The sequence below is a fragment of the Taeniopygia guttata genome, chromosome 3, assembly GCF_048771995.1.
Source record: "Taeniopygia guttata chromosome 3, bTaeGut7.mat, whole genome shotgun sequence".
NCBI classification, from domain to species: domain Eukaryota; kingdom Metazoa; phylum Chordata; class Aves; order Passeriformes; family Estrildidae; genus Taeniopygia; species Taeniopygia guttata.
The window spans coordinates 86438506-86452888 of NC_133027.1; the positions used below are offsets into that span (position 1 = coordinate 86438506).

Here is a 14383-nt window from a genome sequence, read left to right on the forward strand (position 1 = left end):
ACATGCTGATCACTGCAATGAATTCTACTCTATCTACAAAAAGCCCATAGGGTTGCTTCTACTTGGAGAAACAGTCTTATTATTGTGTAATGTTCTCCAAGATTAGCTGCTCAATCAGTGCTGGTAACTAGCACCACCACCTTCTCCTTCCCTCCAAGGCGGACACAAACATCATAAAGTATATTGATATGCTTGAGTTTTCCAGGGAAAGCTGAGTAATAAACCTAATCAAGAGAGCTTTCCTGAGGATATGATGCTTCCCAAGACGCAAGTGCACATTTTTTTGTGTGTCACTTGGCATGGAGAACAAAGACTGAAAGTTTTAAAGTAAGTGGAAAATCTCTTGGTAAACAATCCCCATTGAAATGATGAGAGAATTATCTCCCGTGGGACAAACAAATGGGTGGAGCTCAAACTTAACCCTTGTAGCTTCTCAACTTCTGCAATATCTGAAAATTAATAGGAAAACAGTAGTTCCAGGGAAAGCTCTCAATTTAGTAACAGAAAGTGCCTGCCTGTAGAAGAGAACAACGTAAAAACCATTTGACTTAGTTCAATTTTAATGAGAACAGACTAGCAAAACACAGTTTAAAATTCGTCTAGTTTCTTTAATTTCCTACTTCAGTCTATGCTGTAAATATAAATTGTCCTTGAATTAGCCTGCAGTGAGGAGTATTCCAAAACTTCCATATTATGAAACTGGACATCACTGCCCTTGAGATCAACATAGGTTTTGTCATCAATTTTATTTAGAGAAGATAAGCAAGTTGTACTGCAAAAATAAAGGATAAGAGGAGATAGCGTTGCTTTCTTTTTACTGTATCAGAAACTAAAATGCAAGACCACAAACAAAAGCTATTTAAACAAAAAGCCAGTTTGGTATAGGAATAAACAACAACAAAAAAAAAAAGCCTGAATGAAACTAAACTGCAAATTAAAACAGGCTTACAACCAGGCAATAACTGTTAATCAAAGCATTCAGCATGGTATAAGAACCTCCCTGCCTAAACTAAGATCCAGATTAACAGTGATTAGTTTAGCTAATGTAAATATTGCTGCAATGTGGTGTTAGAGGTAAGGTTTCAGATCTGGAATCCTTACTACTACTATAGTGCACAGTAGAGCATATTTTTGCCCTCTTGCAAAATCCTCTCACTAAGAGAGAAGGAGAGAGATGTTGGGAGAAAGTGTTTACTCTTTTACCACTTTCCATGGCTCCATTTAAAAGTGTGCAGGAGCTCTTCCTCAAGGATGGACACAATGCCGAGTGCCCAAGAGAGAAATGGTGAAGAGCAAAACAAATTACTTGTAAAGAAACAACACTACTGATAAATAGAAAACTAATACTTTTGCAGCACAAGCTCAATTTATTTTGTCTCCTGACAGACTTCTAACAAGAAGGTCTTTAACTCCTTATTTGTTCCAAGTGCTATTCTACTGAAGGTTTACAGAGGGCTGTTACATCTAGAGCTAGAGACATAACACAAGAAGTGTCCTCTTCAGATTAAGCCAATTTTGCATGAAAATATTTCATCTAACAATGGAAACAGAACACGAATCTGAGCAACATGGTCTAGTGAAAGGTATGGCAAGGGGGTTGTGGAACTGGATTATCTTTAAGGCTCCTTCCAACACAAACCATTATATAATTTTGTTCTTTTGCTTTGTAAGAAGCAATGCAAGAGTTACATTTGTCTTTGCAGCTTTCCATCATAAGCATCTATTTTACAAAACAGTGTTTTAAAAATAGGCAGTATAAGACATTTTCAGTCACAACACATAGACGTGTTTTCTAAAAAGTCCTCACATGGTGTACATGAATGTTTGTGGAAGACTGTTGTAGTCTGCCCAGACATGATTTGGATAATGCTTATTGATGTCATGGTCTGCAACGAGTTGTATGTTTTGCCTTTCTTCATCCTCATGGAAATTTCCTGTTGCTTTCCCACACTACCTTTACTGAAAGGAATGTCCTAAATCTGAGGCTTCATTTTTCATGCAGTAAAAGTCAAGAATAAGATCACAGAAGGATGTTCAGCCCAAACAGGGTTGGACCCAAGCACATTTCCTCACTAAGGCAAATTGAGGCCAAACCAGCATTGCTCACATGAATTGACAGAAAAACAGAGTAATCAGGTCTTTGGAAATATTTGTTGCTCTTTCTATACCATGAAATCAAGTCTTGAAGAGAAAGTGAACTTAACACCACTGATCAGAAACCAAGCAATTTTAAGATGCTACATGTTGAATTTTGAGGGGTTTTGGCAAATTGAATGATTACAGCTGAATGAATAAAGCTTTCCCTCACTACCAACCATTGCTGTCCTGCTGCTAATTTCTCTAACAACTAGCTAACAACATGCTTACTTAGAGACCTCCTGGCACGATGTGTAAAATAGAAGACTAGGGGTAAACTACTGTGATTAGAGAATTAATTAATCCTGCAATAACCCCCCCCAAGTTTTGGAGTAGTTTCTATTTCAGAGTGAAACATGAAGTCATTAAGATTTAGGTGGTAAGAGTCCATAAAAAACAATTTCAACAACTGGAGTTCTACTTCTATTATGCAGTTCAAATAGGTTATTGTTTCCTTTGGAAAAAAAGGTCTCATCTGTAGGCAAATTTAACCTCTTGGAGGCATGTCAATATTTTTACAGCACACACTGTTTAAGACTTGCTTGTCTATGATGTATAGCATGGACAGTTAATTTTCCCATAAGTCATAATTCATAGGACAAACAATGTGAGGGATATTAATGAAAAGAGATCAACAAGGTTATTTCCTTTTTGTGACTTTCTGCAGAGTTAAATAATAAGTGAAACTCTTAATTCAGCAAATAAGTTAACTGGAACTATTTTGTCATTGCAGAATTGAATATTAAAACTTCCCTATTCGTGATACTTGCAGATCCTATGCTTCAGCAAACTAATGTTGCTTAATTTTATTTCCCCTTTTGATTTCTGTGCAATGGATGTAAATACCAACTGTTTTGAAGAGACATCTGGCTTTTTTGACAGATCATGACTACAGAATTTAGCAGTTTATATGTATTTTTTCCCCTATTAATTTCAGGACTAGATTCCAGTTTTATGAACTACTTAATAAACTATTTTGATGAAAAGCATATTCAGTGCTTTACCACCATTCCCTTGCTCTTTTGATTAATGCAGTAATAGAAATGTTTCCTTTTCACTTTCCCAAGTTCCACACAGACATGTTTTGAAGACAAATTAGCTAAAGGTTATTGCTGCATGAGAACTGCAGCTGTTCTGCAGATGCCGAGTGCCCCTACTTTTCATTGGCTCACCAACATTCTCATTCAGAAATAAAACCTATCAGACTGTGTCACAGCTTTCATTAGTATAGCTTAATTTGGTGGACTTCTGTCCCAGTATGCTTATAACACACTTTGCCTTGGATAGGGAAAAATAAAAAAAATGTATTTTGACAATTTTTTATGTTGCATCAACTGAAATTAAGACACTGGAATAATCTGTAATACCAGATTAGGCTTCCTTCCTATCTGAATACATACATGGTGACTAATGTAGCCAACTCCCCTTTAGTAGGGTTTTGAAAAGTGCTGTTGTCCCCATTTAAGAGATAAGAAAGTGGAAGCAGAAGAGTCAAGAGTTTAATCAAACCCTCACACCAGCTGGTGACCTATGTTAGGCAGGGTTAGAACCAGACAGTGTTTGCATGAGACTCTTGCAACAGAGCTGGTACCTATTGCATAAGCAGATGGTAACCCATGGAGCAGTCTGTTTCCAAAATAATACATTTCAGTTCAGTTGCAATTGATTTAAGTAGATTTAAATGAAACCAAAACAGTCCTATTGTCAATAAAAACACAGTTTATTGAGATGAATTTATTAGATGCAGAGGGGTTGGACAGAAAATGTTGATACTACACAGGAGAAGTAGAAGAGGAAACTGAGTTTAAAATGAAGCTTTCCACCACCCCCTCCCCCGCAACCCGCCATGCTCTCAGTGTACAAGAATAGTTAATGAGGACAAGTCAAAACACAAGTGATCCAAGCTTGACAGCTTTGCTTACAAGGGCAATAAGCTTTTCAACTCAGCGAGTGAACTGAAGCATAAAGTAACACTGCATACTATATTCCCTCCCATTTATAGCCATGCATTAAAATATGCTTCAGGTTATGAAATTTACAGAAAGCTACTTGCTTTGAACACTCTAAAAACTGTTCAGTTTCTTAGGCACTAAGTGAAAAATGCCAAAGACTTTTGGTTTCACAAGCACTTCTGTATTTCATCCCCAAATTTCAATACAACCTTAACGGTCTTGTTTCTCTGAAGACATGCTAGAAGCTGCTGCTGAAGCATGCCAGTAGCATCACATGCCTCATTTCCTATTTAACAACCTATCCTAGCAACTTAACTGTCTGACAATTCAGTGAGCTTACACATGCTAGAATAAAAATCTTGCTTGTCCCAACATCATCAGGCAAAAAACCTGAAAGTGATCAGACTTGGGTGGAGCAGAGTACTACTTGTAACAACATTTTTAATCAGGTAGACTTTTGAACTACAGAACAGGAACAAGAAAAAGACACACTGTTGGCTATTAACTCTAACTCTTTTGGGTAGTACTGTCACTTAAGCCACCTTCTTAAGCCAAACAACCAACCAGATTTCCAGGGTCAGCCAAAAATTTTTCAAAACTTCAACCACACCAATCTATCTCTCTCTATCATTCCTGTATCAGGCAGCAGCAGGAGGAGGAGGCAAGGCAAGGCATACTTCCAATGTCAATAGGGACAGGATGCTTTGTATGATTTGCAAGGTGATGGGTTTATCTTAAGGGGTCTAACAAGGGCAAAAAACCTGCCACAGAAATGCTCTTAGCTTTGAGACTTTTGCTATTATGTCTTTAGCTTTATCAGGGCTTAGCCTGAAATAAAATGTTTTTCTGTTACTTTAAATCTCTTCAACACTAGATTAACTGAAGACTGATCTTTGAGAAGGACTGGGGAAGGAGTGGAGGCTGCTCTGAACAAATGTTTTCAAATACAGAGATCTGCCGGCACAGAAAGAAATGTGATCAGTAACTGAGGAAACAGACCAGGAAAGAGTCTGACCTCGACACTCTTCAGACTGGTAACAGCTTGGTTTGCCTGGTATATTTCTTCTGCTGGGCGAGTGTATTATACTGGCAATAACATCAGTTTGCTGCTAAAAGCTAGCCATGCATTAGAGTATTGCTTAAACACAGTTGTGTCAGCATATATATAAACTTTTTTTTTTTTTTGCAGTAATTGTGTAACATTAAAAACCATACACACAACATAAGCATTGGAGCACAATCTTCTGCTATTTTAATACATTTAGCACTACACTAACAAGTACACAGAAGGGGCTTTCTTACCAAGGGAGCTTCCAACCACTAACTGACAAAAAGCAGAACAGATACTGCTTCACTCATTCTCCAATAATCTTTTCAGCCCTGTACTACATCCAGTTCCGGGTCAAACCCCACAGGTAAACTAGAAATTGCATATATCTTGTAGAAAGGATTTTAAGTAAGTGAAAAAGTAAGCTTAGTCAAGTGAAAAATCTTTCCACTTTAAAACCATGCACACTTTCAGATTCACAAAATTTCCCGTATATTTGCAGGTTTCCCCTGAACAGCTAACACAATACAAATTGCAGGCAAAAAGTAATGTAGAGCACTGATGTGTGGCAGGTAATTAACAGACTCTGTGCTCCATCACTTCTCAATTGTCCCATCTCTGAGGATGCAGGAAAACCAAACCACTTTGTCATCTTGCTACTGTAATAAAGGCAAGAGGGATCAACTGACAGAAGTGCCTTCTGCTACTCTTTTCCTTCCTAGTCCAGATTTCCTGCAACTGACATCTGTGCCTATTCAGCAGCATCTAGTACCTTCTCTAAAGCTGAGACAGAGGAAGCACTCATAGATTTCCAAGTAGAGAACTCTCAAGCTTAAGAGCTGCTCACATACAAGATGCTAAGGAAGTCCACAAAACCACAGAAAAGCTGCAGTTACCTCAAATGTGTGGGACGGTTTTTCAAAGACGCACAGAATTCAGCTGAAAACACCTACTCAATATCTAGTGTGAAACTACTTTATGACAGATTTGCTCCACTAGGAGACAAGAAGTAGCCAGCTCTGAGGACATCTGTCCAAATAACCAGTTGTCTAATTGTAGCAGAGCTGAACAAGCATTATTAAAACATGCAAATAAAGCCAAGGAACTCTCAAGTTTGAACTATATTTTACTTCCCCAAAATATAAGATAAAGACATCTATTCTCATTTCATTAATCAAGTTGACAGCTTTAGGACCTTGCAGAGACTATGTAACAACTTCATGAAAAAGCACTGTTATTCTATATTCACAATCCAGTTAAGACACTACCAGAAAATCTAGCATTACTGTAACAAATAATGTAGACACACAATAAAGATGACTATGGAGTTTGCTGCTAAACAAAGAAGCAACTTCAAACTTTTTTTGCTCTCTCTCCCTTTCCTTGCCTTCCACCTGAAAAGCCATGAAAAAAGTTGGAAGTGGGCAAGCGGTATTTTAAAAGGGCAATTCATAGTGACACAGGTGAAAAATTTTCAGAGTCCACTGATAAAAATAAGAAAGAGTGAAGCATAAACTCCAGTGCCCTTCAAAAACCCTTGTGCCAACACGGTAAATGCTAATTGCCCTCTGTCATCCTGCAGTCACGTACACACCACTTAGACAGGCCTGAAGCCTTAACTGGCAGGTTATCATAGATCAACTATTTAACTTGATTTTAACATATTTGCATTACAGTCTGTAGCTGGTTAACAGGAACTCTAAGAGCTGAGCATGTGGTAGACTGAGTGCTCCAGCCAGACTAATGCAAGAGAGGCTAAGGGAGAAGTCAGTATCACAGTGAGCTTGATTAAAACCTTCTTTTTGCTCAGCTGCTTGGCTTCAAACACCTCCCCTGTTTCTTTGGTGCCTGAAGGAGCATCATCAACCTTACTTGCATTACAGGCCAGAACCAATTTACTTACAAACCACCATTTCTCCAGCGAGGGACCAAACATGATTCTTGAGCAACTTTCCTCCAAAGCTTTTTTACTCATTTGGAGTAGGCTGGGAGTAGCAAAGAAGAGCAGCAATAAGAGCATTTGGAGGTCACACAGAGAAGCCATCACTGATAATCTGATATTTTAGCCAGGCAATCAAAAATACTGTACCATATCTGGCTTTGCTTTCCACCTCAGGACCTTCACAGCCCTTTGCAGAATTATATTCAAGTTCCATTTACTCACTTATTGCCATTATCTGACAATCTTGTGACTTACTTTGTAGTCCAAATGAATGTTAACTGTCACTGTTTTAAGGAAGTATCCAAATACAGAGACATGTGATAGGTCCAACTGGGACATTTTTGCACCTCTTGCAACCTCAAAGAGACACACAGGTCTGGATTTTGTTTCTCAGCAGTTGCAAACTGCTTAAACAGTATTTGCAAGATGCTGACACAGAACAAAGTCAATTTAGTATTTGCAGTTTGCTCAATCACAATCTGTGTCTACCTTTTCCCTAAGACAGAAATATAGTCCTACAGACTGGCTGATCTGTAGCAATCAACCCCACAACTGGCCCATTAAGAAACACTACAGATACACATATGGTTAGAAAAGGAAACACAACCTATTATTTGTTTCCTACTTCCTTTTTATCACTCATGTTTCTTTCTCTTAAGAAAATCTGTGTATGAGGTTTGATTTTAAAATATTTCAGAAGCTATTTTGCACCCAAGAGTGTATTTCATTCACTCAAGTTCACACAACACAATGCAGAAAAAAAAATAATAACTTCACTACTGATTTGACAGTAAATAGAGTTACTAGGGCAATCCATGCCTAGGAACAATCTCTCCTGCCTACAATTCAACTGTTGGTAAGTACATAACTAACAAAATAAAATCTAAAAACCCCAATACAAAGACATGGTAATATCAGATGGAAGGACACAGAAAACAAACAGCCAGCCTGAAGTTCCCTACTAAAGAACCTGGTGTTTTGAAAAAAAAGATCTAGTAATGCTAGAACCAGCAGTGCTGATGAGGGATCTCACAGAATCAAGACAGAAAATAAAGAAAGGCAAAACTCCGTCAAGCCCAAGGCATCCTCAGCAGACAGAGCTAGCAAAAATGCAGAGTACATATTGCATGCTTATTTTAAAAGTTCAATAGGCCTCAAAGTGTGGCTCTCCTGAGGTGGTGGTTCAGGATTTTAATCTAACTGAAGAGTGCAATTCTTCCACTTGTCCTTTTACTGTATTCTGTTACATACTATAGAGCAGACTCAGTTTGTGATGAGCTCAGTTTGGACTAAACAAACCCCAAAGGCATACTACTATTCCAGCCTACTCCAGAAAGAATTTTAACTACATGTTCCTATGTATTCAATCCATAGAATCAAACAAGTGCCGGGACAAAATAAAACCTCTGCAAATCACAGGCACTGTGATCAGCAGATTTACAGCACCAAAGTGCAAAAGCATACTCCTTTGCTCCCCAGCTGATCAGATTATTTACTCTCACTTGTACTCCAGCTTGTTTCTGGGCTGTGTATTATTATGTTGACATCTAATTGCACTACCAGCAAGGAAAACAACTGTTCTGAAAGTCAACAGCATCCAGAGAAAAGCAAAACAATTCATTATGTTTAATTATTAATACATAGCAAAAACAACTATTTGTTTTTAAAAAGGAAATCCGTACAAACTCATCCTTACACTGTATTTTCACTGGCTACAGAAGGTATCTTGCAGAAACCATATATACAGTATGTACCAAAGCATAGGACAAACTGCTGATAACTTGCAAAACTACCCGCATGCTATGGTCTCTAGAGCAGAGCTTGCCAAAAACACACCTAGAGGAGCAGAAGGTAGCATGTGAGGTAACACAAACATTCAGTTCTAAGGTAACAGGAGGACAGCATACTAGGAACACTCAAAGATTAAGTTCATAACAGGAAAAAGGAAAAGCTCATAACAGAAAAATTATGCCTGTTTATCGATTGCTATTGCTCCATCAGCAGAGTTGCAGTGTATGCACTATCAGCTTTGTTTAACTATGTTCCAATAAAGTTCAAACAATTTAATGGTTAAACAGGGAAAAAGAAAAAAAAAAAAGAAAACAACAGAAAAGCATGCATGCTCACATTAGGTTTCCTATGTAGAAACATACAGAGAAAAGCTGTGGGGTAACGCAGCAGGAGGAATTCTTTCACAGAAAGAGCTGTTCAGCATTGGAATGGATTACCCAGGAAGGTGGTGGCGTCACCATCACTGGAGGCATTCAAGAAACAACTAGACATAGCAATCAGCACCAGGGTCCACTTGACAAGTAGGTGTTTGGTCAAAGGTTGGACTCTATGATCTCAGAGAAGACATCTTCTCCAACCCTAATGATTCTGTGCTGCCTGTACTCAATTCGTTTCTAATGCTGCAGTGGCAGCACCCATAAATCACACTCTGAGGCATCTTAGTCGGCCGTGGACAGTGGTCCTACATTTTCATCTCAGTTCATCACTGCTAAATTCAGACGATGCATAACTAAAGATATAGATTTCAAAAATCTAGGAATACCTACTTCACAAGCATAAGCCTTAATTTACACTGTCAAGTTTTTATATGAAAGATATTAGAATTAGTTAACAATTTCACTTCATTGGCAGTCACTTGTCCTTGTCTGAAAGATGCTCAGCTTTACTTTGTTCAGCCTATGAAAAAGGCTTCACCTTGAAAGAGACAAGTCAACTGCCATTCCAGATAATTAATTCAGTCCCCTACTTATCCACCCCACCTTCAATATCTTCAATGGAAGCGATCAGGATGGTAAAGAGCAAACAAACAAACCCAAGTAAGTCTATAATCTCATTTATGCATCTCCTGAAGAGCACAAAAAAGAGAAAATATTATGAAAAAGATGTCCCTATTAACTTTACACTGAAAAACAAATCACTCTACAAACCCTAAGTAAAAGCCATAATCTCTGTTATACGTTGAACAAAGCATTGAAAACCTAGTTCAAGTTTTTAAGAAAACTTTAGTTTTTCTAGTTTGCAGACTCTCTCAAAAGTATTGCACATAGATTTAAACTTTGAGGTAGCAGTTTGAAATTAAAGCAACGTGGCAAACAATGTTCAGAATCAGAGAATAATCTTAACTTTTCCCAGTTTAAGATAAATTCCAAGAATATACAAGCAAGCTTGACCATCTTCAAACACAAACCAAAATCCTGGAAATGTACCTGCAGGTACTTGTGAAAAGCGAAGACACTTTAAAAAACAGAGGAGAAACTACTATTAATTCACTTAACTGTTATTTTCTTTAGCATAAACCATGTGCCATGTATAATCCAGCAGCCATCCTTAAAAGTCTTCTAAAATGTTTGTTCACAGCACTGTGCTTTAAGTCTAAACATTTAGGTTTCTAAAGTTATATATCAAGTCTGTTTAGAGTCTTGTATGCTTTTCAAATAAAGACGCCAACTATTTGTTCTCCTACTCAGTATGTTTGTCTGCTTCCCCTAAACACAGGCAGCAGTTTCTCTTTTCATTTTATTGCTGTTTTGAAAGTAACTTTTTTCACTCATCTGCAAATGATTCCCTTTCTTTTCACCAGCCTTGATGTTTATCAATAAAAAGCATATAATTTTTCAATTACTCTGGTGGGCAAGTAGATTTCCTGGTAAATAAGACAAGGCCCAGGGTAGGCAAACCTTTGCTCATGTGAATAGATATAAGGGTCAAGAGGGCACCTCCTTGCCTGAATAGCTCCTTTATCATTAAAGCTGATGTTTCACAGCCAGGATGGAGCAATAAAGAGTAAAAGTAAGGAACTGGAGAAGAGGGAAGTGACTGAATGACCTTACATTTGATTCAGTCTTCCAAACTCCCTCCAACAGCAGGGTAGGTAAAGGTGTCATCACAGGATGCCTGCTTTGCTGCCCTTCCTAAAGAGTCCCAGGACTTGGGGACATTGAAACAAGTGGCAATGACAAGCCATAGAACTGTATGAACAGACAAAGCTGTTACACTACATTAAGATCCTACAATGATGATAAATATGATATAGTGATATTAATACCAACAATGTTAATTTCTGCACACATTCCAAAGAATTATGAGACTTTTCCCTTCCAAAATAATTGTACAAAGAGATGGGAGATTACACAGCTCCTTGAGTCAATACACAGTTGTGGCTGAGGGCCTTTGGAGGCTTAAATAATGTGAATAATGTGGCACCTCAGCCACATTTAAATCTAAGCAATCAGCTCTACCCAGAAGAACGTGGACAGGCAGAAATCAGCCTATACACTGCCCAGGGTGAGTCACCTTTAAAATCAGGGTCTATATAATGTTACTCTGAGAAGTGTTTAAGTACTTTACCTCTTACAGTTATGATAAATAGTATGGTATTCTCAAAATCAAAAGCAAATGGATTCTTCACACAGGAGACTCCTTTAAGTTGCTTTTAAGCAAGTTTATTTTTAGGCATTTCTCAGGATAGAGGGAATAGGCTTTATTTTTAGCATATCATATACAATACTCAGCTTGTAAATTTCTGCAAGTGTGTTAAACACATTTCAATAAACATTTATTGTGGTGTATTTCTACTGTAATATATTGTGAAATTTAAATTACAGAATATAAACTTTAGACAGTATTTGACCAAATACAGCCCACTTAATAATCAGTCAAACTGTTCGTACAGAGATGCTGATCTGTGAGCTGAGAATCTGTGCTGATAACCTAATTGTCTTTTTAAGCGCTCAAGATAAATGCTACAGATCTGGCTTTGTAGTCATGACACAGTTTCCATTGCACTTTCAACTAGTATTAGGCTCATTAATACATGAGCTAACCTGGGTGGGGAACAAGGGCAGCAGAGGGACCGGTCTCTGAATAAGTCAGTCCTTGTCACCTTTCAGGCTGCTTCTGGAAATAAAATTGGTATTGTTAGTTCAACTTGAACATTTCTTGGCATCCCTTCATTTTACCAACACACATTTAAAATTCTGCAGTTGGTGATATTTGCTGAAGAACTTTATCCAGTATGTTTTAAATTGAGGTCTTAAATAGAACATCAGAGAAGTAACACCAAAGCTCAGCATGGCTCTGTAAAGTCACATGAGTATCAGTGGGGACCAAAAACAGAGTGGAAGAAAAGGCTTCAAGATGAAATCACCTATTGAAAAAAGAGACAACAGCAGAAAAATGAGTTAAACCACGCAAAATCCCAAGAACAAGTTTAGGGAGTCCCTCTTCCCCAGAGGAAGAGGCTCAGAGGAACAAGATAGAAGTTGGGATGAGGATGGGTGCAGAGGTGTTAAAAGCCCATTTTTCAAATCAACGACTTCTGGTTGAGAACAGAGGTTTAACAGGAGAAAAGGATGATCAGGATTTGTGAAAGAGATGCTTAAAAGATTCAGCAGAACCCAACAGAAGAAGCATTAAGCGGCTGAGAAAGGACAACTACAAAGACTATTTCCGACATACTTTACAGCTTACTCAGGACAGAATCCTGATGTCTTTACATGATTCCCCCCACCATCAGTTAACCTCAGCTAGGTTAGATTTCACCCTGCCGTTGTCCTCTGTCAGATATGACACACTCCCCTCTTTCCCATCACTTCTTACATAGAAATTGAACACAAACAGGCACAAAACTACAAGTCTAAAGACAGCAGGCAGTAAGGTTTGCAGTTACCAATAAGAGTGAAACAAAGGCATTTACATTTGAGCTAACCTGAGCTTAGGATGACAACAGAATATCTATGTGGGATCATCAGCCTAGCAAGACTAGACATGAAAAGTAGGACAGGATTGGAAGAAATGTCGAGGGAAACCTCAAACCACATATACTATCAGCAGGGGCTAATGCATTGAAGAGGAAAGGCCCTCCACATTTTTTCATTATCATCTTGTATTTTAAGAAAAAATAAAAACCCAAAGCCAAAAAAACCCCAACTTTCTGCCACTTCACGATTCATATGCATCACAGGAAAAAACAAACAAGCATAAAACCCCGTAATGATTCCCTCATACCAACATAATTTTCATAATAAATTAAGGAAGAATGTAGATTCTACATTATGTCTGCAGCAAGTTAAGTGTGCCAGGCACATCCCAATCCAAACAATGTTTATTTCCCTTGAGGTCATTAAAACAGGTTTGGGATATTATCTAGAGTAAGATGTCATTAAAGCTCCAGAACAGCAAAAACATACGCCAAACACATAGCATGTCTTTCATTTTCCAACATCTCTTTATAGTTTCATGCCTCTATCCACCTGTTCCACTAAATACCACAGGCACTTAACAAGGCACTAAGATGGGAACAGTAAGGACACTGCCACTGGAAAGCTCTGCTATCTGAAGCAGACAGAAGGAAGCCACCAACCGAAGAAAGGGAACTTTAACCACAAACTTTTAGGATAAAGAATATACTCTCACAAGCTTGCACAGTATCGATTACACCAAGAAAAATAATGAGCCACTTTGCCACATTCTTCTGTATTTAAGCATTTTAACACACTTTTAGTGAATTTGAATTTTTTTTTTTTTTAACTCAAACATAATGAACAGAAAATCTACTCGGTATAAACATTTCTGAAATAAAAGTCCCAAATGGCTCACTCTCACCACAGGAGCCCCATATATCTGGGCAGTCTGTGTTTCATAGTTCACTACTGCTTACCACAACATTTTAACGGATTCCACATCCAGAAAAAGGCACTAAGTTTATATTGCTCTCGGATTTAATACACGAATTAAGACTTAGCTTAGAAGAGCAATCTGCCAGATAAGCGAGATAGGACGATTATCAGCTCCTTATGTCTTGGAAAAAAGTCCGTCTCCTAGAGTACAACAGAGCAAGAGTTGCGAGCATCCCTCCGTGAGAGCCGTGCACTATTTCCCCCAGTTACCCCGACTGACCTGCGGGACCCCCAGGCATCTCTCCAACATTTAGTAAGGGAAGAAATAAAAAAAGAGAAAGGGAAGAAAATCAGAGGATCGAGAGGATGGAGACACTTGGCTTCACTTTCCCTTCCTCTTAACAGAACATCCATTGCGGCAGAAGGAACCACCCTGGGTGCTGAAACAAGAGCCGCATTCACGGGCGCTGGGTTAAGCAGCGGGCGGGAGCACACTCCGGGCGGCACCTCTGGGCCGCCCAGCTGAAAATCAACTTCTTTAGGACTCAGAGGGAAAGAGAAGGCAATGCGGACCTATTTAAAGGCTCCGTCGTTAACCAGTTAGGAAAGATTAAGAGGTTTCCCTACGCTCCCGCTCAAGCACCGTGCTTTGAGAAGGCACAGACACGGTCGGGCT

General features: G+C 38.5%; 1 protein-coding gene across 1 annotated transcript in view; it reads right to left on the reverse strand.

The window, feature by feature from the left end:
* Window positions 1-14383, reverse strand: part of KCNK5 (potassium two pore domain channel subfamily K member 5) — a 34663-nt gene that overhangs the window by 19739 nt on the left and 541 nt on the right. The gene's annotated exons all lie outside the window — the stretch shown is intronic.